This window comes from Rhinopithecus roxellana, chromosome 4 (assembly GCF_007565055.1).
Source record: "Rhinopithecus roxellana isolate Shanxi Qingling chromosome 4, ASM756505v1, whole genome shotgun sequence".
NCBI lineage: Eukaryota > Metazoa > Chordata > Mammalia > Primates > Cercopithecidae > Rhinopithecus > Rhinopithecus roxellana.
In genome coordinates this window covers 106,227,393-106,250,351 of record NC_044552.1, presented here as the reverse complement: position 1 = coordinate 106,250,351, position 22,959 = coordinate 106,227,393, and the positions used below count along the sequence as shown (strand labels likewise).

General features: G+C 36.8%; 1 protein-coding gene across 3 annotated transcripts in view; it reads right to left on the bottom strand.

Moving 5' to 3' along the window:
* The window catches only part of TAB2 (TGF-beta activated kinase 1 (MAP3K7) binding protein 2), a 91,347-nt gene that overhangs the window by 48,260 nt on the left and 20,128 nt on the right, over positions 1-22,959 (bottom strand). Inside the window, exon 2 of one of the 3 annotated variants that reach the window (XM_030929407.1) lies at positions 19,793-19,941. The exons of 1 other annotated variant lie outside the window; for it this stretch is intronic. The gene's annotated coding sequence lies outside the window, so the exon portion shown is untranslated. Of the gene's footprint in view, positions 1-10,899; positions 10,925-19,792; positions 19,942-22,959 lie in introns of those variants that run through there. One more of the 3 variants, XM_010381029.2, reaches the window with a different exon arrangement.

The window sequence follows — 22,959 nt, the reverse complement described above, 5'->3', positions numbered from 1 at the left end:
TTAAAAGGTTATAATATAGTTTGGGTATTATCCCCCTCTAAATCTCATGCTGAACTGTGATTCCCCGATGTTGGAGGTGGGGCCTGATGGTGAATGAATCATGAAGGTGGACTTCTCATAAGTGGCTTCGCGCCATCCCCTTAGCGCTGTCCTCGCGATAGTAAGTTCTTGTGAGATATGGCTGTTCAAAAGTGTGTGGCACCTCCTGTCTCTTGCACCTGCTCTATGTGATATCCAGGTTCCCCCTTTGCCTTCTGCCACGGCTGTAAGCTTCCTGAGGTCCCACCAGAAGTGGAGCAGATGCCCAGCACCATGCTTCTTGTACAGCCTGCAGAACCATGAGCCGATTAAACCCCTTTTCTTTCTGAATTACCTAATCTTGGGTATGTCTTTACAGCAATGCAAGAATGGTCTAACACAGAAAACTGGTACTGGGAATAGGGCACTACTATAAAGACACTTGAAAATGTGAAAGCAACTTGGGAACTGGATAACAGGCAGAGGTTATAAGAGTTTGCAGGACTCAGAAGAAGACAGGAAGATGAGGGAAAATCTGAAAATTCTTAGAGACTGGTTAAATGGTTATAATCAAAATCTTGACAGTGATACGGACAGGGAAGGCCAGGGTGATAAAAACTAAGATGGAAATGAGGAACTTATTAGGAACCAGAGCAAAGTCATCCCTGTTATGTCTTAGCAAAGAGCTTGGCTGTATTGTGTTCATGCCCTAGGGATCTGTGGAAGTTTCAACTTAAGAGTGATGATTTAGGGCATCTGACAGAAGAAATTTCTGATGTGGCCTGGATGTTTCTAATAACCTATACTCAGATGTTGGAGCAAAGAAATGACTTAAAGTTGGAAGTTATATTTAAAGGTGAAGTAGACCTATAAAAGTTTGGAAAACATGCAGTCTGGCCATGTGGCAGAGAAAGAAAAGGCTTTTTAGGGAGAGGAATTCAAGCAGGCTGTGGAGTAACCACTTGCTATACATTGGCCTGACTAAAAAGGAGCCAAGTGCTAACAGCCAAGACAATGGGAAAAAGGCCTTGAAGGCGTTTCAGAGATCTTGCAGCAGCCCCTCCCATCACAGGATCAGAGACCAGGAGGAAATAATGGTTCAGGTGGCCAGGCCCAGCCCTGCACAGCTCAGGACACTGCTCCCTGAATCCAGGCCGCTCCAGCTCTAGCTGTGGCTCAAAGGGCCCCAAGAACAACTTGGGATGCTGCTGCTTTGGAGAATGTAAGCCACCATAAACCCTGGCAGCATCTATGGTGTTAAGCCTGCAGGTGTGCACAGTGCCAGAGTGAAGGCGGCTTGGCAGCCTTCACCTAGATTTCAGAGGATGTGTGAGAAAGTTTGGGGGGCCAGGCAGAAGCCTGCTGCAGGGGCAGAGCCCTCACAAAAAAACCTCTACTAGGGCTGTATGAAAGGAAAATGTGTAGTTGGAGGCCCCACAGTCTCCACGGGGGCACTGCCTAGTGGGGCTGGGGAAAGGGACCCCTGTCCTCCAGACCCTAGAATGTTAGGTCCACCAGCAGCTTACACCTTGTGCTAGAAATAGCTGCAGACACTCAACTCCAACCCATGAGAACACTTGTGGTGGTTGAACCCTGCAGACACAGGCAGGGCTGCTCAAAGGCCTGGAGGTGGGACATGGAGTCAAAGGAGATTATTTTGGAGATTTAAGATTTAATGACTGCCCTACTGGGTTTTAAACCTGTATGAAGCCTGTACCCTCTTTCTTTTGGCCAATTTCTCCCTTTTGGAATGGGAATGTTTACCCCATGCCTGTATCCGCATTGTATCTTGAAAGTGAATAATTTGTTTTGATTTTATAGGCTCATAGGTGAAAGGGACTTGGCTTATCTCAGATGATACTTTGGACTTTTGAGCTAGGCTGAAATGAGCTGAAACTTTTGGAGGACTATTAGGAAGAAATGATTATATTTTGAAATGTGAGAAGAACATAGATTTGGAGAGGCAGGGGCAGAATAATATAGTTTGGATGCCGTCCTCTCTAAATCTCATGTTGAATTATGATCCCCAATGTTGGAGATGGGACCTGGTGGGAAGTGAATGGACCATGAGGGTGGATTTCTTATGAATGGTTTAGTGCCACCTGCCTTGGCACTGTTCTCATGATTGAGTTGTCATGAGGTCTGGCTGTTAAAAACTTTCTCCTCCCTTGCTTCCGCTCTTGCCATGTGACACAATGGCTTCCCCTGTGCCTTCGGCCATGATTGTAAGCTTCCTGAAGTCTCACCAAAAGGTGAGCAGATGCTTAGCAACATGCTTCCTGTACAGCCTGCAGAACCAGGAGCCAATTAAACCCTTATTCTTTCTAAATTACCCAGTCTTGGGTATTTCTTTATAGCAATGCAAGAACAAACTAACACAGGCTAACATAAAAAAAAAAATTCAGAAAAAAAAGGCTATCATCTTCTGATGTAAAAATCTAACATGCAAATAAAGTAAACAAAATACCTATATATCAAGAGCATTTACTTTAAAAAAAAATGGCACAAAAATTTTGAATAAAAGATTAGGGAACAGTATACAAACTATAGAGCTGGATTTATTACAGGTATCTCAGTTTAAAGTAAACTTATTAATGTACTTCCATTATATTAATAGTTAATGGAGACTACTTATACTATTATCTCAATAGATACTAAAAGCACATTTAGGAAAATTTAAGTCTTACTTTTGGGAGAAAAAAACTTGGCTTCAGTTCCAGAATGATAGTGTACTGAGCTAGTTCAGAACTTCCTCTGTTATGAAAAACCAAAAATAACGAAAAAATGATTGACTTTGTTTTGTAACAGCAGAGCTTGCAAGAAAAGAATTCCCTAGTGCCAGAAACAAAGACAGAATTAAAAGCCACTATAACAAGTGTTTAAGTTAAAATACTGTGGTGATGTGTGGGGGAGAAGAGTTTCGAAGGAGAGAGAGATAGTTATTAGAACTAGATATACTGGAGCTGGAGTTTTAATGCTATGTGGAAAGAAGACACACTATTGGACCACATCAGGAAGACATTTTATTTAAATGAAATAGTTGCATAAATAAAGCCTAGATTCTGGAAGGTCCTTCCTTACTAGGAAAAAGCAGCTAAACCTCTATCCATTGCCACATAGGAGCCACAAGAACTGAAATTCACTAGAGCCATGAGTGGGAAGGAAACATCTCTCTCACAAAATTAAAGACATGCGCCTGCACCATGCACAGGTGTGGAATCCAAATTTACACTACAGGTGTAAAAAAGAAACTTGAAATTAACAAAAAAATTGGTCTGAGGCTGGTAATACCATAGGATTCCTGGCAGAAACAAAAGCAAAACTGCTATGGACTTACTTCTGTAACCCAGGAAGCAAAGGATTTCTAGAGGTAAAACATGAAAAACAAATAACATCATATTGAAAATGAGCTCATGTTAAATAAAAGTCAAAAGCACAAAGAAATAATCCACCATGAGTAAAGATCAGGAACACTAATTAGATGATTAATATCTAAGAATGTAAAAGAATAGAACCTGAAAGAACCTATAAAATAAAAATATTTAAAATGACTGTGGAGATAAAAGGAAATCATAATAATAAGATATAAAGTGAAAAGGCAAGATTTGAAAAAGAATCAATGAAGACTTCTAGCAATCGTATCATCATAAAATGTAACAATCAATGAATAGGTTAAATAGCAGAAGGTACTTGAGACCACAGAGAAAGGTGAACTGGAAGATGGATAAGAGAATAGCAACCAGGAAGCAGCAGAGCTTATAAAGCAATGGAATATATGGAAGAGAAAATGAGAAACAGAATGAAAATACGTACTGCATCTAATAGAGGACTTGTACAAAGAAAGATGTGAAAGAATAAGGGAAAGGCGAAATTCAGAGATAATGGTTGAGACACTGACAGTATGTTTCTTTATAATATACTGAAAACCCGCATGCGCGCGCACACACACACACACCAAGTTCTGAAGAGAAAAATAAAAAGAAATCAGCAGCTAGATATATTGTAGTGAAACTGCAGAGTACCAAAGACAAAGATTTTATCTTTAAAACAATGAGAGAGAAAAGAGCCATAATCTACAAAGGAATAACTAGACTGACGAGCTTCTAATTAGTCATAGTCGATGCCAGAAGACAGAATAATACAAGTTGAGCATCCCTAAACTGAAGATACGAAATACTCCAAAAGTGAAAACTTTCTGAGTCCAACAGGATGCCATGAGTGGAAAATTTCACGTAAGTACTTAAGACAAACTTTGCTTCATGTACAGAATAACTTAAAACATTGTATAGAATTACCTTCAGGCTATGCGTATAAGGTGGATATGAAATATAAATCAGTATCGTGTTTAGACTTGGATCCCATCCTGAAGATACTATATATATACAAATATCCCCAAATCTGAAAAAATCCAAAATCCAAAACACTTTTGGTCCCAAGCATTTCTAATAAGGGATATTCAACTTATATATACACATTTCTGAGAGAACATAACTGCAGATCTAATTTAATTTGCAGACCCTATGATTCAGCAATTTCACTTCTAGGAACTTACTTGAGAAAACAGACAATCATGTAAAGATATATATATGAAAAGGCCTGGCATCGTGGCTCATGCCTGTAATCCTAGCACTTTGGGAGGCTAAGGCAGGTGGATCACTTGAGGTCGGGAGTTCGAAACCAGCCTGGCCAACATGGTGAAACCTCGTCTCTACTAAAAATACAAAAAATTAGCCGGGCTTGGGGGTGGACGCCTGTAATCCTAGCTACTTGGGAGGCTGAGATAGCAGAATCACTTGAACCCGGGAGATGGAGGTTGCAGTGAGCCAAGATCGCACCATTGCACTCCAGCCTGCGTGACAGAGCATGACTCTGTCTCAAAAAAAAAAAAAAAAAAAAGATATATATGAAAACATGTTTATTAGAGTATAATTTATAACATGATAAATACAGAAACAAGCTAAATGTTGTAAAGTATTAAGTTCATCTAAATGTACTGACATGGGCAGATGTTCATTACAACCGTTCAAGGGGGCAGAAGTATATGACTAAACAACGTATAATGTAATCCATTTACATATCGATAAAGACTCTCTACTATTACTTTATACCCATCAAGGCTAAAATGTGTTTCTTTTATTTATTTTTTTCTTGAGATGGAGTCTCCCTCTATTGCCCAGGCTGGAGTGCAGTGGCACAATCTTGGCTTACTGCAACCTCCACCTCCTGGGTTCAAGCGATTCTCCAGGCTCAGCCTCCCAAGTAGCTGGGACTACAGGTGCGCGCCACCACGTCCAGTTAGTTTGTGTATTTTTAGTAGAGATGGGGCTTCACCATATTGGCCAGGCTGCTCTCAAACTCCTGACTTTGTGATCCACCCACCTTGGCCTCCCAAAGTGCTAGGATTACAGGCGTGAGCCACTGCATGCGGCTAAAATGCTTTACACTGAAAACACACTACTTTTAAAAAGTAAAAATGAATTAAAAGTAAATAATAAAGACATGATTATTTCAGTTTTCAGCCATTAGAATGTTACAAATGTCATAATACTGGTGAATGAAATAATTTGAATAGTCAAGGTATCTGTAAAAAGTAATGTATGCTCTTTTGAACTGACAGGTGCATTTTTATAAATTACTGTAAAAAAAATCTATGGAAAGGTGAAAGTCTGTTTGTAGCAAATTAATCATATAAGAGATTTTGTTTTAATGCTGGAATTCATTTCAAACCAAACAAAAACAAACTCCTAAATTCTACACTACAAGAGTGAATACTCAACATCTGATGTCAAGATCTACAGATTAAGTCTGGAAAAATTTATTTGCTTTAGATCCATCCTCGCCTGCTATGGTCTGAATGGTCATGTCCCCTCAAAATTCATATGTGACATCCTATCCCCCAAGATGACAGTATTGGGAGGTGATCAGGTTTGAAGGAACCTACATGAATGGGATTAGTGGCCTTATAAAAGAGGCCCGAGGAAGCTCAGTTGCCCCTTCTACCATGCGAGGACATAGCTAAAAGGTGTCACCTACGAACCAGGGAGTGGGAACTCACCAGACATTCAATCTGCTGGTGCCTTGATCTTGGACTTCCTGGAATCCAGAACTATACGAAATAAACTTCTGTTGTTTATAAGCTACCTAGCTTATGGTATTTTGTTACAGCAGCCTGAATAAGATTATCATCTTATTTCTGTAACCTTGTTTAATGGTTGCTTATTTTGACAATCCACATCTATGTGTATAAAATGAAGCTGAGTCTCACTTTCAGTTAACCCCCAATTTTAGTCACAGAAGCACTGTGAAATCTTGCCTTTAATAAGGCCATACTAAGTTTTCTACAAACACCTGTTGAATGGCAGTTTCCTACATTTCTATGTGCTAAAGTAGAACTACCATTACCGTTACTTAGAAGGAAATAAGCATTTGGAATTCTCTAGGACATTAGGAAATATGATTAAATTAGGAGGTATCAGAACAGATTCAGTAATTCCAATTTTACAAAATCTATTTGAAAACCCAATATATTACTTTGTCATTTATCACTTCTCAAAGTGCCCTTCAATGGCTTTTGTTAAGTGTTACATGGAAAAATAAGTTTTTTTTTTTTTTTTGGCAATACGTTTGAAAACGCTATTACTTAAAGTTAAGGAAGTTTCTTTATTTCTGGACTTTAACCTCCACTGTGAATCTTTGGGTAGCCGCAACAGATGCAATATTTCCCAAATTTAGTTGGGCATGATCCTATTTACCCAAAAACATCTTGAGGTAGGAAGCACATAGGTAAACAGTGTCATGTAAGTAAGGTAATCAAAAGACAGCAGTACCCTTCTCTCTTAGGAATTTATGCTAAGGAAGTGATTCAACATAAGTTTAACATAGTTTTTTTTTTTTTTTTTGAGATAAGAGTTTCGCTCGTCACCCAGGATGGAGTGCAATGGTGTGATCTCGACTCATTGCAACCTCCACCTCCTGGGTTCAAGCGATTCTCCTGCCTGAGCCTCCTGTGAAGCTGGGTTTACATGTCTCTGTCACCACGCCCGGCTAATTTTTGCATTTTTAGTAGACACGGGGGTTTCTCCACGTTGGCCAGGCTGTTCTCGAACTCTTGACCTCAGGTGATCTACCCACCTCCGCCTTCCAAAGTGTTGGGATTACAGGTGTTAAACCACGTCTGGCCTAAGTTTAAAATAGTTTTCTAACAGTAAAAACCAAAAAAGAACCAAACAGCTTAACTTTTGGAAAGCAGCTTTTTGAACTGTAATTTATTAATACTTGACTATTATGCAGACATTAAAACTTATTAAAACCTCAGAAAACGCAAGGAAATAGTCATGTAATATTTGGTAAAAACAGAAAGACATTATCATGTAAAAAATTTTCACTGGGGAAAATTTTAAATTGGAGATAAAACAAAAAAGTATAGGGGTGGCGGATCATGGGAGCTTTGATTTATTAAAAAATAATGATCTTTAATTAACATCCAAATGTCTGTTAACACATCACTTGGTGAGGGGAATCCTCACCTCAGAGTGCAGTCTCTATAGATGTCAATTTGGCAATCTCTATCAAAATTAAAACTGCATTTATCTTTTCACTTCACAATTCTACTTTTATGAACCTGTTTGCAGATACAGTCACACAGAAAACTATATATATTTACCAAAGCATGTCTGTAATGATAAACAACCAAAAATTACTTAAGTATCTGTTAATAGTGATGTGTAAACTATGGTCATTCACAAGAGTATAATGTACTACACAGCCATTAAAAAGAATGAAGTGCTAATATGGAATAATCCCCAAGATACAATACTCAGTTAAAAACTACCACCACTAAGTGCAGAATAGTGTTCTGCATTCTCTTACATACAAGAACACACACACTTTTATGTGCACAGAATATCTTTGGAAGGATACACAAGAACTGGTAACACTGGCTGCCTTTAGGGAACACAATTAAGGGAGATTTACTCTTCGTTATACATCTTCTCTAATAAAAAACACATAAATAATTTAAATTAGAAAAACCTATTTTATTTAATACATTGTTTCTGTAATAAAAAATATTCAATAGAAAGTAAAAATAATGTGTTTTATATTTCATCTTACAATTTAGACTTGGGGAAATGAAGATGCTTCAAAGTGTTATGTAGTCTGAGATTACCTGAAGTTCTAAAATTGAGATGACATTTTATGACATGATTTTGTGACACGATCTACCGTCTAACATATTAAGTACTTATTTAATCAAAAGTTTTGAGATTTGCACAATCCAAAATGAGGCTTTAGAGAGTGCTTGTTTACCTACTTCTCTTTCGATTTCAGGATCAAATAAACAAACTGATGTGATAACATAAGAAGGCATACAGATACACTAATTAAGGTAAGTAGGTGTTTGTGTTCAAAGGGCATGATTGCATTTTAGATAGCAGAAGCTGAGACCAATTAGATGCACATAATTGAGGTTTTGATGAATGTTATAAAGAAACTAATATCCAGTAAAGGATACTGTAGAGAAATTTAAATTTTATCTAGACATCTGTCAACACTGGGAAGCAAGCAAATGGAGAAGCAGGATTTAACTTTTATGCATAAATGTAATTTGAACTCCAAAGTTTCAATGGGTTAAAATTTTGGGGTTAAAAAACATATACGTGTATGTATGGCTCTTTACGTATGTATACACACACAAATATATAAATATATATATATTTAATCTCTCACTCTGTATATATAGAGAAACAAAATATACACCTGAAGAAAAGTTAGAAAATAAGCATTGTTTTAAGTGACTGCATAACAGTCCATCAGGTCAATATATTACTATTTAGCCAGTCTCGTAAACAAATAATTAGGTTGTTTCCAATTTTTCTCTAGAAAGCTATGCAAAAAGTTTTTTGTACATGGACAATTTCCGTATTTAAATTATTTCCTCAGAACATGACTTCATATTCACAACGTCAAGGCAACAATATGAAGGTCAACCTTTAGATTTTATCTTTATTTTATAAAGACTTAAAGGGGTCATTCCCCACTTAATTTTTTCCTAATGCCTATGTAATATCCTGCTTGCTAGCACTAAGTTAGTGTTTCTCCATTCTGGATGCACATCTGAATCACTTGGGGAAGAAACTGGTAACAATGATATGATTATCTGAGGAAGAAGAGGGAATCTGGGAGAATAGGGGCTGGGCAGGAAGGCTTAAGAGACTTTCTCTTCACTGCACACTTTTTTGTGCTTGTTGAATTATGTATTATATTTCTGTGTTACCTAGTAAAAGAGGGAAGTAAGGGGAAGGAGTAAGGTGGAGAAAGCATCAGCAGCAGCAGCAACAACCCAGCAGCAGCAGCACCTACAGAACTTTGAAACGCACAGTCCAAAGTTGGGGAGGTAACTCAAACCTAATAATGAGTATTAGAATTTCTGGACGTAGGACCTACATACTCATCTCTGTTACTCAAAGTAAAAACAAGATACTCCACCAGTAACTGTGATGGGAAGTTAAGGTAGAGAACCATGGAATCAATAATTCCACTTTACAAGTCTGATGATGTTCAAAACAGGTAAATCTTAGAGCAAACAAAGTTGAGTGTGCAAGCAGGAGCCAAAACCTTAAAAGCTCCTTAAGATTTAAGATATGGTACAAAAACGACAACTCTCTCCTCATCAAGAAAAGGGTGTGTTTCCTAGACCAGCATTTTTTAGTTTGGTCTGTAGACCATCTGAAACAAAATCACTGGGCTTCATCCTGGACCTACTGAATCAAAGTCCCTAAGTATAAAGTCCAAGTATGTTCACTGATTCATCTCTGAATCCACTGTGATGAGCCCTCTCATGACAACTGCTCATCTGAATGTTTCTTCAGGTAAAGTTTACTCCAGTTCTCATAAGACTTCTAGTTGATAACACAGTAAATGAAAGGCAGGGAAGGGACTAATCAAAAACCAAGATGACTATGGTCAAAGGATCACATATAAGAGGTGCTTATAGTAAAGTATTGATTTAAGGAAGGAAAACAGAGATGGAAAGGAGTGTGGAATTTCATGAGTTTAAAAAACTAGGTGAAAGGCAATGAAATAAAAAGAATTACTAAAATGAAGTCAGTTACCAACAAGCCTACAACAGGAATGGTTAGAAACTTTTATGTAACTTGATTCAACGGGAAAGAAGTAACTAGGGGAAGAAAAAATTACCTCTATTAAGTATACACAAACAGGTTCTGCAGCTACTATATATTTAAGAATGTAGGAAAATGTAGTTGTACAATAAACACATGTGGATCACCATAGGTCAGCTAAAAATGAAGCTTATTATAAAATAAAAGCTGTTTTTGGGCAGGTAAATTTATGAAAAATCTTTTACTATCAAGAAGGTGCCATACAAAGTAAATGGTGGAGCAAAGCTAAATTCCCAGAGATCTAACCTTTAAAAATAAAAGGAATAACTAGTAACGTATCTCACATAAACTCCTCAATTTACATAATTTAAACTTGACAAAGTATTGGCCTTTACTATTAAAATCTTAACAAAGAAAAGGAACCAATGAATAAATAAAATGTTACTCTGAGACAGGCATAAACTTTCCTGAAGAGTAGAGTTTCCTAAGAGTAGGATTAAAAGAAACAGCATTTTACCTTAGCCATGCATGCTTCTAAAATTTTCTGGTGAAAGAACATGTTAATAGTTTAAAACAGAGATAACCTAATGTTGCTAAATATTTCCACCTCAGTTCCATAAGTGCACACTGTCTTATCTAACTAGATGAGACAATTATGATATAATGTATATAAAAAAGTATTTGATACATAGTGATAGCTGGTTAAGTGTAAATTCTAGGATTCCATGGGTTCATTTACGAAGTTTAATATGCTACTTACTTGCAGTAACTTCTTGGGCAAATCATTTAATTTCTCTGTGCCTCAGTTTCCTCATCTATAAAATGGTGATGACAGAGTAGCTACTTCATAGGATTGTTATGAGAATTAAATGAGTAATCCATGTAAGATAATAAAAAAGAGTACATAGTAAGTACACATGTAAATAAAATATCAATGCTATCATTTCATTCTTCGTAAAATGGAGAAAACAACTCGAAGAGCTTCAAGGATTAGTGACAACATAATTAAACTCAATTGCATTATATCTGTCCTGCCTACAGCAAAAAGTACAAACTGCTAGTAGTAGTAATTATTTATTCTAAATATCATGGACTTCCACAAAGTACAAAGGAACAAAACCTTACAGGGCTGCACATTACCCTGGTTGCAGAACACTGTAGGGCTGGATTGAGCCTTTAGGGCCTTCCTTTTCAATGTATATGGGACAAAAAACTTGCAGTTGGGGAAATCTGACAAAGCTACATGACAAACTCAACAGTACTACGTTGTGCAAAGTACTAGATAAGTGGCATAAACTGTGTTATAATAGGTGTTTAAAGGGATCTCGCTGGGCTGAGGAGGAAGTGGGAAAGTATTGAAGCATAGGAACTTAAAGTATAAAAGAAGACAAGTAAGGCAGATTCTGAGGATCGTGTCACCTGTCTTGCAGGAGGGACAAAGAAGAAAGAAGGGGATTATGAAGAAGGTACTCAGGATGGGGAGTAGTTACAGGAGAAGATGAGAAGATGAATGAAGGTTTCAAGGTATAGTGGTCTTTATCCAAGAAGACCTTGAGATATGCTAATGCTAAGGTTTTAACATATGTCAAACTATATATACATCATTTTATCTTTGCCCCATTCTTATATGAGTTTTGTTGGAACAAATTTAATTACGCTAACAAAGTAAGCTGGGCATGGTGGCACACGCCTGTAGTCCCAGCTACTCGGGAGGCTAAGGAAGGAGGATCCATTGAGCCCAGGAGTTCAAGGATGCAGTGAGCTATGATTGCGCCACTGCACTCCAGCCTGGGTGACTGAGATCTTAGAAAAAAAAAAAAAAAAAGACATAAAATATGGTTCACACCGAATATCAAACAATAGTAGGAAGAAATACATAAAATTCACTTCTCAACCACATTAGGATTCTTCCTTAGCTTGTGTACAAGAATGTAAGGAGATTTTTCCATTTCAACATACGCTAAAAGCAAATTCCGGTTTCTAAAGTAACCATTAGAGGTAAAATTTTTTTCTGTAAATCATAAAATCCTGAATTGGACAGAATTCTAGGAAGTTACCTTGTAAAAGTATAATTCAAGATATCTGAAAAATGCCTTGGTCAGCCCAGTCGTCTCCTTGTTAGACTTCCTCTTCTCCCAGTCAATCCAATTTACCTCTTAAAACCAAGCCCTGGTCACAAAGAAAATTCTTTACATGAAAAATATTAGTTCCCAGCCGGGCGCGGTGGCTCACACCTGTAATCCTAGCACTTTGGGAGGCCGAGACGGGTGGATCATCTGAGGTCAGGGGTTTGAGACCAGCCTAGTCAACATGGTGAAACCCTTTCTCAACTAAAAATACAAGAAGTAGCTAGGCATGGCAGGCGCCTGTAATCCCAGCTACTCTGGAGGCTGAGGCAAGAGAGTTGCTTGAAACCAGGAGGCGGAGGTTGTAGTGAGCTGAGATGGCGCCACTGCCCTCTTGCCTGGGCGACAGAGTGAGACTCCATCTCTGAATGAATGAATGAATGAATGAATGAATGTATGTTAGTTCCCAAGCAGAGAGACTATTTTTCACTGGTGTATCCTAACTACTTAGTATATGTCAAGTGGATGCTCAGTAAATATTTGTTGCAATAAGTCTCTAAATAAAGATCAGAATACATATAGCTTTTAGACTACTGTAAAAAGTGTTTATCTATCACCCCAAACTCAAGAGTTTTCCTTAACCTCAGCTATAAGTCAGTGCTGCTATATCTGTTTTGAAAATGTAAATATGCTCCATCACGATTGATATGAAAGAACAATTTGAACATTAAGTGAATTTTGCTGTAATTTCATTTGTAAGAAACACTAGGTGAACACAAAAAGCCATATCGAGCTAAAACGAATATACCAAATGTATATTCATATGAATATACCAAATGTATATTCATATGAATATACCCAAAGTAAACATGAACACATCTGAAACATTTACCACCTACCTTAGCTTAACAGATCTGCAAGTTATTAATCACACCCAGCCACATTACTGATTTCAAAAAACTCTTTCTTGACTACTTTTTTTTTTTTTTTGAGATGGAGTGTCGCTCTGTCGCCTAGACTAGAGTGCAGTGGTGCGATCTTGGCTCGTTGCAACCTCTGCCTCCTGGGTTCAAACAATTCTGCCTCAGCCTCCCGAGTAGCTAGGATTACAGGTGCATACCACCATGCCTGGCTAAGTTTTTGCATTTTTAGTAGAGATGGGGTTTCACTGTGTTAGCCAGGATCATCTCAATCTCCTGGCCTTGTGATCCACCCACCTCTGCCTCCCAAAGCACTGGGATTACAGGCATGAGACACGGCGCCCAGCCATGACTACTTTACAATAACTCACAACCTGCAACTCTTCCTGTGTTCCCTTCCATAAGCAAACTTTAGGTCTTATTCAGGGAAAAGTACAATATTCATTGTAGTGTTTACATATTTCTTAATTTATTTTACATATTTCTTAATGTATTTATTTCTTAATTTATTTAACATGAATAAAATTGTTATCTGTAAGCTTTTTTTATTTTTTTTGAGATGGAGTTTTGCTCTTGTTGCCCAGACTGGAGTGCAATAGCGTGATCTTGGCTCACTGCAACCTCCACCTCCCGGATTGAAGCAATTCTCCTGCCTCAGCCTCCCGAGTAGCTGGGATTACAGGTGCCTGCCACCACACCCGGCTAATTATTCTGTAGTTTTAGTAGAGACGGGGTTTCATCATGTAGGCTAGGCTGGTCTCGAACTCCTGACCTCAGGTGATCCACTCGCCTTGTCCTCCCAAAGTGCTGGGATTACAAGCCTGAGCCACCTCGTCTTGCCTTATCTTTTTTTTAATGTTCACAGGTGACGTTTCCAGGTGTTATACCCATAATTCCATTTTTTCCCCATAAGCCCTGTGTGTTTTTTTGCGTGACTTTGCATAGCATGGTGATATTTAGGAACATGCCTCTGGCTCAACAACTGACTATTAACATTAACCTCTCCAGGATGCCAAATGGGATGGCAGAATGTTTCAGTCTATCTATTTAGTTGTCAATATGATGCTAACAGTTTCTTTTTCTTTCTTTCCTTCTTTATCTTTCTCTTTCCTTCTCTCTCTTTCTGAAACAGGGTCTTGTTCTGTCACCCAGGCTGGAGTACAATGACACAATCATGAATCATTGCAGCCTCAACCTCCTGGGTTCAAAGGATCTTCCCTCCTTAGCTTCCTGAGTAGCAGGGACTACTGGTGCACACTACCACAACTGGTTAATTATTACATTTTTTTGGTAGGAGCTCCCTGTATTGCCAAGGCTGGTCTTGAACTCCTGGATTCAAGTCATCCTCCCACCTTGGCCTCCCAAAGTACTGGGATTACAAGTGTGAGCCACTGTGCCTGGCCCAGCTTCTTCTTATTAATTACAATTTCTCTCTTCTGTGAAATGGCTGACATTATCACACTGCCATGAATTACTCTTAAATAATATCTTTACCACAGAAAGAAGTGTTGATAATGTAGTCAGAATAGCTGGATGATGCTATAATAGTTTTGAATTAAAGCAAATTTTAAAACCTTTTGACTTCAAAGAACATTTCAAAATTACACATAAAATAAGAATCATATTACCTAAGTACATATACTATTTAAATACCTTTTACATTATTGACATATTATACAAGTATCATATCATATACCAGTTAGGTAATACTTGATGCACTTCAGATTTAATTAACTTTAAAAGAATTTATAAATGTTAATTTAACAAAGTTTTTAAACTTACTTTTTACAGTAAATTATTGGAATTATATTTCTTGGAGCATGATGTTACAATTCTATCAAGGCAAAGCAAACTTTACTTAATCTCCATTTAAGATAAAAATGAGATAACTATAATTAATCTTTACCATAAACTTTATCACAAAAGTTATAATACTAAATCATTTCACACAGATAATCAGTTATCTGCAAAAATAATATAATCCAAATGCTACTTATTTTAAGTTAGCTATTATGTTCAGATTTAGAGTGATTTAAAACTTAAAGGGAGCAAATGATTATGTTACTAAAAACTAGATTTCTTAATTTTATAAGCCTACAATAATTTACTTTCTAAAGAATAACAATAAACATTAATAAATAAAGTAGCATAATAATCCACACTACTTCCTCTTAAAGAGAAAATTTCCCATTTTCTCATTTAACGCACTGCCTTAAGGCCATGAATGCTGACAATTTCTGATGGTTAACAGGCTTACCAGTTATAAGTTCTTCTAAAAGGAATGTGCAAGTCGGCCACACTTGGCAATTTATGTATTGTGGTTTTGTGGTAGGTACTACATTTTCTAAGGATCAAGAAAAGTGCAATAAATCTAAGACGGAATGGTTATACTTCATCAAAACATATTATATAACTGACTACCTTTTGTGTATTTTATAATTCATATCTCATTATTGTTTTGCAATACATTATTGTTCACTGCCCTCTTTCACTCTAATTTTTGGATAATCTATCCTGTGCATAAATATCACCTATAAAAGAAAACAGGAGCTAAGTATGATAATAAGTTCCTATTTATGGGTAAAAGGGAAAGGGCACCCGAAGGAACCAATTTTCATCTTACATCAACCATAAACATTTATAACAAACCAATTAATGCAACGATGTGGAGAAATTTTAATAATTTGGTTAAATATTAATTTAAAATGGCACCTTAACATTCAGAGAAAGTTATAAGTATCACCAGCTGGGCACGGTGGCTCACGCCTGTAATTCCAGCACTTTGGGAGACCGAGGCGGGCTAACCACCTGAGGTCAGGAGTTCAAGACCAGCCTGGCTAACATAGTGAAACCCTCTCTCTACTAAAAACACAAAAATTAGCTGGGTGTGGTGGCAGGCGCCTGTAATCCCAGCTATTTGGGTGGGTGAGGCAGGAGAATCGCTTGAACTCGGGAGGCGGAGGTTGTAGTGAGCCGAGATTGCGCCATTGCACTCCAGCCTGGGTGACAAGAGCGAAACTGTCTCAAAAAACAACAAAGAAGTATCACCCAACTGATCCCCATGCAGTTTCAGTTCCTTACTTGATCCCATGTTTTTTCCTGTTCATCTCATATAATTCTGCTCATTTTCTTTCTAATGTCATGGCCCTCAGCTGCCTTTTCCCATAGTCCCATAGTGGACTACTGACCAGCTGCTAAGGGAGAGGGGTGTGTGTGTGTATGCACGCGCACGCGCGTGTGCGAGCATGTGCACAACAGCACTAGGAGTATGATAATTAGTCCACAAGTTAGACAAAGTGTACATGGATATTTGCTACTACTAATAAGGTACCAGAGTTCTGGCTTTCTATCCATCTATCCATCCACCCATCCACCCCTTCCTCCCTCTCATGATCTATCCAGCTATATGAATTAAAGCATCTAATCTAGAAAAAACACACATGTGTTCAAAGTGGCGTAAACAAGAACGGTCATCCCAGTGTGTGTTTCTAAAAACAACCTCAATGGCCATCTAGGAGGAATAAATAAGTACACTATTACATAGTCACACTAAGGAACACCATGCAGCTTTTTTGTTGTTGTTATTGTTATTTAGTGGAATATGATATCCAAATAATTATATGGACCTATAAGCTATTATTGATTGAAAAACAATCAAGATGCAGATTCCATGTATAACACCTTTTGTGTAAAAATAAAGATACACAAAAGATGTATTACATTAAAAAGCTTTTAAAAAATGTTTTGTCCTTTCCTATGATGCCGAAAATAGATGTATTTTAAACAGATATTTTTATATGATTGTATAGGAAGTATTCTGAAAGTATACACACACTAATTATTCTGGAGAAGCGGCTGAGTAGAATGATACATGGATGAAAGGTATTCCAAGGAGGTTTAGTCATCTGTTCCAATTTTTATAATAATACATTGCATTACTATCAAGTTATTCCTTACGTACTTCTCCACAACATTACTTGTATTCTGATATGCAGATAGAGTAAGAATAGAACAGAATGAGTTATTTGAAAGTAACCGTATTAGCCAACCACAGGTACTTTCAAATAACTCAAAGCCTGTGTTGTCCATGCTAAAACTGTTATGGATATGCAGTTTACAGCTGCAGCACTGACCAATCATCAGGATGCTTGATAGATGAGATTTACAGTTACTTTCTAACTTAAATGTTACTTATGAATTTATATATGTAGGTCCATCCATGATTAACCATGTCTAAGCTTAGTGTCATAATTTGTAATCCTTGTTTAAAACAAAGAAGCCAGGTGACTTTTTTTTTTTTTTACCTAAAGGCTAACTCAGGGTAAACTATTTATTACTCAAGCACTTAAACTGACTAAGTATTACACATCTACCAATGAGATAGTTTAATTAATTAAAGGAAAGAGGTATGGGGTGGTAGAAAGAGAAGTAGGCTTATTGTTGCTATTAAATGTAAGAGTCCCCCAATAAACACAATATCTTTATGGAAAGTTGTTGTACTATCATACACAAAGGTGGACAAGACACACTGCTTTCTCTGAGCCTAGAGTATAATCACTTTGGTTCTACACTTACTATGAGCCAAGTCCTGTGCTAAATGCCTTAAATATGTATTATTTCAGTTACTTTTTACAATATTCCTGTAGTGAGGATCAAGTGAGAAGCTGAAGGTAAAACTCTTTACACAATGCCTGACAGAGTAAATGTCCCTTATTAGGCATTACTACTGCCTAACCTCTAACTTCATCAATTCAACCTTCACTCTACGGTAGTCAGCTTTTCAAAAGATTCACTGATTTAACATGTACCAGTTCTGAGAAATCTTCAACGGATTCCCACTGCCTACTAAAGTCCAAACTTCTTCATCTGACATTCAAAAACATGTCATAGCTCCATCTCCCATCACACCCCTCTATCCAACTATTCTCTATGCGTACTGGACTGCTCACAATTTCTATAATATATTAAATGCTTTCATCTTCATAACTTAGAAATACTCTTGCCACTTTCTCTAAAGAATTTTATCTATCCTTCATGGTTCAGTAAAAACATTACCTTCTCCACAAAGCTGATTCTCTCCAGTACTCTTAAGTATGCTGTACGCATCTCTACTATGACACTTTCATACTACTTGTCTGTAAGCTCACTAAAACAAGGTTTCTTCATTTCTACATCCCTGCTGTGTCTAGCATACTGTTGTACACACAATTTACATTGAATAATGGAGAAAAATTTCACCATTAATAGCACCACTGAAAATAACTAAGACTTGATATTTATATGTAATTCCTTCTTTAATTTCTACTTCAATTCACACAACAGTGGTAATGACCCTAACTAGTAGCTCCCTTTCCAGCTCTAATTAAACACTCAGTGACACATAATTCTTTCAACACCAAACAAATAATGTGGCACACAATCAGTGAACTAACACTGACTAAATTGCCAGATATTAAATTCATTATGCATTAATACTGCAGAAAGGGATATAAGGAAGGAGTTAAGCACATGCTAGAATATTAGGATTGCCTTTTAAATTCACAATTGGGATACAAAATTCCTCTTCAATTTTGGGTAATCTCTAACCTAGATGAACTGAACTTTAAAATCAAAAGACATGTATGATTATCCATCCATTTAGTAAATAAATTCACCTTAATCAGGGATTTTGTTTCCGCATCTATATAAATTGGTAAAAGGAATATCCTTAAAAGCTAATTGATCTTGGCCCTCTAGCCATTCATGAGTAGCTTTCTCTTGGTTAAAATCTAAGGCATTAGGAAACCTCAGTTTTTGGTTTTGCTGTTACACTTCAGGATGATTCCGACCATTTATAATTTCCTTTGCTAGGTTCTTTTGGGTAATCAAGTAAAAAAATTAGCAAATATTAGTTATACACTTAGTTTAAAAATATAGGTAAATTCTTCAGGTAAAGTACTATAAAACATTGCTTGATTCTATCCAGAAATAATATGCATAATTTCCAATTACTGAAGAATATATTAACCTCTTTTTTTTTTTTTTTTTTTTTTTTTGAGACGAAGTCTCACTCTGTTGCCCAGGCTGGAGTGCAGTGGCGCAATCTCAGCTCACTGCAACCTCCAACTCCCTGAGTTCAAGTGATTCTCATGCCTCAGGCTCCCAAGCAGCTGGGACTACAGGCTCAGGCCACCGTGCCTGCCTGATTTTTTTGCATTTTTAGTGGAGGCAGGGTTTCACCATGTACAAATATATTAACTTTTTAGGTAAAGGCATTAGTAGTGTAGAATAGTTGAGGATCTCAGGAAGAGGGAAGTAGTTTCATTAATCGAATTCCCTATACTGCTTGTACTCAATGTAAACCTTTTAAAGAAAGGCAGTTTTGTTGTTGTTGTTTTTCAATTTTTTTTTTTGTACGTTTATAGGGCTTCACTCAGTAGCATTTCAAATTTATTTTTCTTATGTTTTTGCATTAGTTTGCTAATACTAGCAAACAAGTTAAATTAGAAATATTCAGGCAAAGGTATGTTAAACTCAATACTAGCTGCATGTTACCTAGATGTTAGTGTTACTATACTTTAAAGCAAGATGACTATACATTTTGAAAGTCAAGTTTTAGTTACTATAGATTTAATAATAAGGCAGTTACACAGGCTAAGCTTGACTGGTGCCATGGACTTTAGCATACCTGGAAATAGAAAAATTCAAATTGTAGCTGTTCTTGGTTGGCCCATTGCCATTTTTGCAGCTTACAAATTGTTAATTAAGTAACTGCAGTGAGCTCATCTCTACGGGATACTTCTTTTCCAGGGCAGGTCCAGGAACTGGGTCTGGAGCCTTGAAAGCAGAAGAGAAACTAGAGTAAACTAGAGGTAGGCAGAACAAGAAATGTGACCAGATAACATTATGAGATGTAATAGCAGTAAGGTAGTCCCCAAAGTCTCTCACATAAAATATTCTGAAGGGAAAGTGGGTCTCTTAAATTGCAAGTTACCAAAGGATGCGGTTTACTTAAGTCATTCTTTTAACCTACCCAACGCTATTCTGGACTCTCAGTTCCAGTAACTCAAAAGAGTAGTTTTTATGAAATCTCTAATGGCTTTTAGCAACAGACTGTCCAACGGGAGACCACAGAGTAACTCTAACAGAAAGATAAAAACAACAACAAAATCCAAAATTGGAAATGTAAAGTCCTCATTTTCAGGTCATTTTGCTCTTCCCTTTCACTATCGTATTTCCAATCATCTTCTAAATGCTCCCCTAATTTCCTACGATCAATTCCCAGGGGTTTCTAAAGAAATGCTTTAGATATATCCAAGGAATGAACTAAATGTTAAGTTCCAATTTTTAAAAATACTTGGTAATTCTTAAAGAGGGAGGCAAAGAACAGCTCATAAGATGTGGTTCTTAACCGCACTGGAAAATCTTTTTTTTCCATTACCAAAATAGATTCAATGGATTTTTTTTTAAAAAAATTTTTGTTAGGGCCATATAAAACAAAAACCAAAAACACACTTGCAACTACGAAGGTTACAGAAATGATAGGATATTACAAATGGTAGAATGTTGTACTATTTGATTACTAAACCTGGAAATGATGCCCTTATGCTTGGTAGGCTGGTACCCTTAGGAATTTCTCTAAGAAACTAATCCCACGGGAGTCAAAATAAATAGAATTTTCTGCTACTCTCAAATGATCATAGATACTGTGAAAATTATAATAGGACAAAAAAAAGTAGTGAAGACAAAGATCCAAAAACTGAACTCCCTGCATTTCCAGTAACCAGCAATATAAACAGCAAAACAGAGTAAAAGTAGTTTTTGTGAAAAATGTAAATTTCCCATCTATTGTGATGGCACATTATAGGACAAAGAATTCTGCGAGAGAGAAGTCTAAGTTCAGATCTGACTTCAGTATGGCCTTGAATTTAAACTGCAGAAATCTCCCTTCTATTAAATGGAATATCACTACCCACCCTGCTGTACTGTCCATGAGATTTAGCTAAAGTGTATGTAAAACACCTAACAGTGTGGCACATATAGGCATTCAATATATTTTTCTGCATTATTAAAGAATGTAACATACTTTCCTGTTCTAAACATGTGGGTATACTTAAGTTTTCATTTTCAAAAACGCTAAAGCAACAACCAGGTAGCAGGTTTTCGGTTTAAATAATTCAACTATAATCACATTCTAAGACATATAACTGATTATCTTCCAGAATAGCCACAAAGTGAGTATACGAAAGAGGTCAATTTTGAGAGCTGATGATAAATAAAAATATAACAATTTATATTTAGGATATAAAAAGAGTTAGTAGTAAACAAGATGACATGGAATTCTTCTCCTTCCAAGTAAAGTATAAAATACTTCTGTCAATACACCTCTTGTTAAAAAGTTATATATAGATCTGGTATAATGCTCTTTAAAAAAACATAAAAGCAATCAATGCATGATAAAATTTGGTCTTTATAAAGTCAGGGAATGTTTTAAGGGCAAAGAAAAGCCTTATATATGGGCAATAATTTTCCTCTTACTGATAGAACAGTAGGTTCCACACAAAATTATTATTTACCAAATATGGCTCAAAGATCAGATTACACCCTCTCTAACATTACCAAGTAACAGATCAAGTATCACAAGCCACAAGGAATTTTTAAAAATGATTTCCTTATAGTCGTTTTAAGTGTATTCTCTGCCACAACTTTATTTTAAAATAGTTTTAAAAAGTTAACATGGAAGTGTCTTATTCAAAATATACTAAAACTTAGATAAGACTGAATTACTGTATTCCTCAGAAAGAAGGGGAAAGCGTATTTAAGTTTGAAGATTTCCATTCAGTAACCCATACGGATAGGCTTTCAGTTTAAAGACCATCAAGTAAAAAAACCACGTCAGATAAACCATTACCTTTTAAGTTTTTTAACTAGTCATCATGCTGAAATCTCATTACTTACAGCAATATTTCAGTTGATTCTCTTGGCTTTTCTAAGCATACAATGTTATTTACAAATTATAATGAATTTGCTTTTATTCTTTTTTTTTTTTTTTTTTTTTTTTTTTTTTTTTTTTTTTTTGAGACGGAGTCTTGCTCTGTCACCTGGGCTGGAGTGCAGTGGCCGGATCTCAGCTCACTGCAAGCACCACCTCCCGGGTTTATGCCATTCTCCTGCCTCAGCCTCCGGAGTAGCTGGGACTACAGGCGCCCACCACCTAGCCCGGCTAGTTTTTTGTATTTTTAGTAGAGACAAGGTTTCACCGTGTTAGCCAGGATGGTCTCGATCTCCTGACCTCGTGATCCGCCCATCTCGGCCTCCCAAAGTGCTGGGATTACAGGCTTGAGCCACCGCGCCCGGCCCTGCTTTTATTCTTTTAAAAAAACATATTGAGTAATTTTTACCCATTATCAAAACTCCAATAAGCAGCAGAGTTAAAACCAGAAATGTATCTGTAGCTTTCTAACCTCATGTCTAAGGTTCCTTCTTTATTGCACTAGCTCGACATTACTAATACTTTTCTTTCTGAAAACTTCTTTTCCGGTCAACACTCTGCATTTTAGTTTCTTAGAATTCTTATTTCTATGCCTCTTATTAAAGTTTGCCAAAAGGATGTAGGTGTAAAGTTGTGACATTCATTCTCTCACTTGTTCCTCTGGCATCTTATTTACACTCACAGCATAACCTAAGGAGAATCTCCTTTAAATTGTAGTTTAAGCTTTTTATTCTACTTGATGAAACTTAAAAGATTCCGAATCATAGATCTGATGTTGAAAGGAGCCTTATAGATTATCTAGTCCAACACCCTTATTTAATAGAAGAAAAACATAAAGTTCAAATAATATGTCAGTAGAATCT